General features: G+C 37.9%; 1 protein-coding gene across 3 annotated transcripts in view; it reads left to right on the top strand.

Annotated features, from left to right (window-relative positions):
• The window catches only part of WDCP (WD repeat and coiled coil containing), a 30,954-nt gene that overhangs the window by 16,899 nt on the left and 9,621 nt on the right, over positions 1–4,434 (top strand). The gene's annotated exons all lie outside the window — the stretch shown is intronic.

The following is a 4,434-nucleotide window of genomic DNA, read 5'->3' as shown; positions in this document are numbered from 1 at the left end:
TGTGTGTGAATTTACGTTTTGACCTTTTAAAAAAAATGTATTGGAGTATAGTCGATTTAAAATGTTTGTTAGTTTCTGCTATACAGCAAGTGCATCAGTTATACATACACATATAGCCACCCTTTTTAAGGTTCTTTTCTCAATTAAGTGATTACAGAGTGTTGAGAATACGTCACTGTGCTATACAGTTGTTCAGTTTCTACATTTTGAGGAGTCTTTTGTGGCCCCATGGACTGTAGCCTCCCAGGCAAGAATACTGGAATGGGTTGACATTTCCTTCTCCAGAAAATCTTCCCCATCCAGGGATTGAAGTCGAGTCTTCTGCATGGCAGGCAGATTCTTTACCATCTGAGCCACCAGGGAAGGCTCATACTGTACAGTAGGTCCTTATTAGTTATCTATTTTGTATATAGCAGTGTGTATGTCAATCCCAGTCTCCCCGTATACCCCCTCTTTCCTCCCTGGTAACCACAAGTTTGTTTTCTACATCTGTGACTCTATTTCTGTTTTGTAAATAAGTTCATTTGTACCATTTTTAAAGATTTTACATATAAGCAATGTCATATTCTAAAGGAGATCAGTCCTGAGTGTTCATTGGAAGGACTGACGTTGAGGCTGAAACTCCAATACTTTGGCCACCTGATGGGAAGAGCTGACTCATTGGAAAAGACCCTGATGCTGGGAAAGATTGAGGGCAGGAGGAGAAGGGGACGACAGAGGATAAGATGGTTGGATGGCATCATCGACTCAATGAACATGGGTTTGGGTAGACTCCAGGAGTTGGTGATGGACAGGGAGGCCTGGCATGCTGTGGTTTTTGGGGTTGCAAGAGTCAGACACAACTGAGCAGCTGAAGTGAACTGAACTGATATGGGAATTTGTCTTTCTCTGACTTACTTCAGTCAATATGAGAATTTCTAGGTCCTTTTGACCTTTCTTATGTATTAATTTAAAACAATAAGTGTAAAGAACTTGAAATTATTTTATAATGAAAACACAGTAAATTTTGAAAAACAAGTTGGGGAGTATATAACTTTAAACTTACTGGAAGTGCTCCAATTCACCTGAGCCCCTTGACTGTCACTATGAATTGTCTTAGTTTTTTTTTTTTTTTTTTTTGTCTGTGCTGCGTCCTAGTTGCAGCTCATGGGATCTAGTTCCTTGACCAGGGACTAAACCTGGGTCCCCTGCATTGGGTGTGCAGAATCTTAGCCCCTGGACCACCAAGGAAGTTCCAGGAGTTGTCTTTAAAAACGATTAGAAACAGAAGAATTAAATGGCTATAGACTGAACACCAGATCCTGGTTCTGGCCTTATCTGTCCTGAATGAATACATTCAGCTTTTAGTTTTGTAGAGGAACCAGGGTTCCTGATTTGAGAAACCGTATCATCTGAGGGTGGAGAGACTAACAGGTGTACATACCGTTAGCTTCAGGCAAATATTTTAAAAGATACAAAATAATTGAGGTACACCTGAAGGTCTTTCACCTTTGTCGTCTTGGTTCTCTGATCTTTTTACTACGAGCTCTGTAACAGTGACTCCCAAATCCTCACCTCTGACTGCCTAAGGTGCAATCCTACCCTATAAACATCTTAAATAAAGCACGTGCATGCATGCTCAATTGCTTCAATCGTGTCCGACTCTTTGCGACCCTGTGGACTGTATCCTGCCAGTTTCCTCTGTCCATGGGATTTTCCCGGCAAGAATACTGGAGTAGGTTGCCAGATCCTCCTCCGGGGAATTCCCCCCAACCCAGGGATTGAACCTGCAACTCCTGTGTCTCCGGCATTACAGGCAGATTCTTTACTGCTAAGCCACCGGGGAAGCCCACATTAAACTTGTTGCACACTACATTGTTCTTACCTCTGAAGCATGCTCTGCCTTCTGTAGCTCTGATTAATGGTTCATCAATTTCCCAAGCTGAAAATTTGTATGTTGTCCTTAATTCTCCTTTCTTCCTTAGCACTCATTCCACTTGATAATCTATTTCAGTTGTCTTAAAAGTATCTCATAGCTACAAGCTTGGCTCACTTTCTCATCCTGACATTCAAATTATCTGTGTCCCGCGTTTTTAAAATTAATTAATTGATTACTTTTTTTAATTGATTAATTTTTAACTGGAGGTGAATTGCTTTGCGGTGTTGCAATTGTTTCTGCCCATGGACCCTTATTAAACTTGTCAACTTCTTAGTTTCTTAGGTCTGTTCTGCACAATGTTGCATGAATGTGTGCTGGTTTCTCTAAATTCCAAATTCTTCAGCAGGCCCTTTATGATCAGAGAGATAAGGTTGGAAAGGTGTAGCAGTATCAGAAAATATAAGGCCTTTGATGCTTTGCTAAACCATTTTGTAATAACTTTTATATGTATAGACTGTGGAGACTCATCAAAGATATTTGAGCAGAAATGCAAAATTACCAGGAGCTGTGACTTCTCTCAGGCTTCCTTAGTGGCTCAGAGGTAAAGAATCCGCTTGCAATGCAGGAGACGCAGGAGATACGGGTTTGGTCCTTGGGTTGGGAAGATGCCCTGAAGGAGGAAATGGCCACCCACACCAGTACTCTTGCCTGGAAAATCCCGTGGACAGAGGAGCATGGTGGGCTACAGTTCATAGGACATATACAGTCTAAGTCGGACATCTCAAGATAATTCTGCCAACACTCAAAGAGTACAGGCTCTGTGGAAAAGACGAGACTGGGGTGAAGAGAATTTCTCCTTATCTTACTCTATTTAAAAGCAGGAGGTGGTCAGAACCTGGACTAATTATTGTTATGTGTTTGAGGAATATAGGCCAAATTTCCTTCATTTTTATTTTTAATTTAATTTTATTGAAGTATGATTTATTTACAATATCATGTTAGGGACTCAGTTATATGTATGTGTGTGTGTATATAATTAGTGCTGCAGTGAACATTGTGTTGCTTGTATCTTTTTGAATTATAGTTTTCTCTGGCTATATGCCCAGGTGTGTGGGGGGGATTGCAGGATCATATGGTAACTCTAATTTTTTACCAGATTTCTTGTTACTAAAGATAAAAATATTAAAATTAATTCTTCTAAAAAATTTCAGTGACTTTATTATCAAGTTTGTTTTTCCCTTATTCACAAACTCTTACCCTGGGCTAACCCTGGCCACACACACCCTCAATGACATTAGACTAACTTGGGTGGCCTAAAACATACCATATAAATTGCTTTTGATCTATAATTGGCCTATTAGGAATTTTCTCTGCCCAGGAAAATGTATCATGCATTATTTATCAATAAGAGTCTTTTAAAAGTGCATAAGTAGATATTAGGGAAGTATATATATTATCTTACACAAGACCAATGGGTTTGAGATGGCAGCCTTCTTCATTAGTTATGACAGAGGACATATTTCTCCATTTAGCAAGCTACTGCAGAACCACTTAATCTGACGTCATATGTAGAAGTAAAACAGACCTTTCTGTCTTGGTAAAAGATTCTAAGAATAGGGACAAAGCTAGCAAAAAGGTATGAGAAAAAAATGCAGACAAATGAAAATCAAATCTACCAGTTTGGTGGAGAATATATTTCTTTGGATTTAGAGTCTGAAGACAGCTTCTCAAGTTCTGTCTTTGACGCTAAGTAAACCAGGCAGGGTTGAAAAATATCCATTAGATTCAGTGACGAGAGTAGCACTGGTGGGATGGTGGGAGTTGTTTCAGAAGAGGTGAGAATGGAATCAGTTTGGAGTGGGTTAAGAAGAGAATGAGTGGTGAAGATGGACACTGCATGATTAGACAATTCTTTGATTAAACATTCTAAGATTAAACATCACTTAGAATGTGTTTATTGATCATCATAATTGTTTTGTAATACCAAATTGCCTGTTGATATTCTTCAGCCACTTAAAATTTTGTCTTTTTAACTGGCTCACAAGAACTTTTCATAAATTATTTTTTCACATTTGAATGTTTAGTTTCACTTTTCAATTACCAAAGGACTATTTGACTAAATGCTAATTAAAAAACAATTTTTCAAAAAATACAAAAATAAAGACTGTTCAACTGTCTCTCTTTTCCCATCTCACTCCTTCTCAGCATGTACTATGAACAGTTTGGTATGTGTTATTTCTGATCTTTTTCTGCATCTTTATGTAAATATATACAAACACATGTTTATAGACATAGAGAGGTGAATTTCTTTTCATAAATAGGAGCTTACCAGATGTGTTATATTGTGAATTTCAGTGCTTTGGGGGAGGATTTTTCTGTGTCATTATTCATGGAGCTTCCGTGTTTTTTAATGTATTTCCATATTGATGTACATTTAGATTTTTCTCTTATAAAAGATGCTATAGTAAATCCTTATACATATACATGCTGGAGTATTTTTATGGTACTGTGAAAAGTCTTTCTTTTAAATCTCTTATATTTTTTACATATTTTTTTGCATTTGGATCTTTAATTTA

The sequence above is a fragment of the Bos grunniens genome, chromosome 11, assembly GCF_055505025.1.
Source record: "Bos grunniens cultivar Pamir isolate PY7600 chromosome 11, Bosgru_T2T1.0, whole genome shotgun sequence".
In the NCBI taxonomy this organism is placed as follows: domain Eukaryota; kingdom Metazoa; phylum Chordata; class Mammalia; order Artiodactyla; family Bovidae; genus Bos; species Bos grunniens.
Note: the sequence above shows the minus strand (reverse complement) of the source record. Positions and strands in the feature narration are given on the sequence as shown.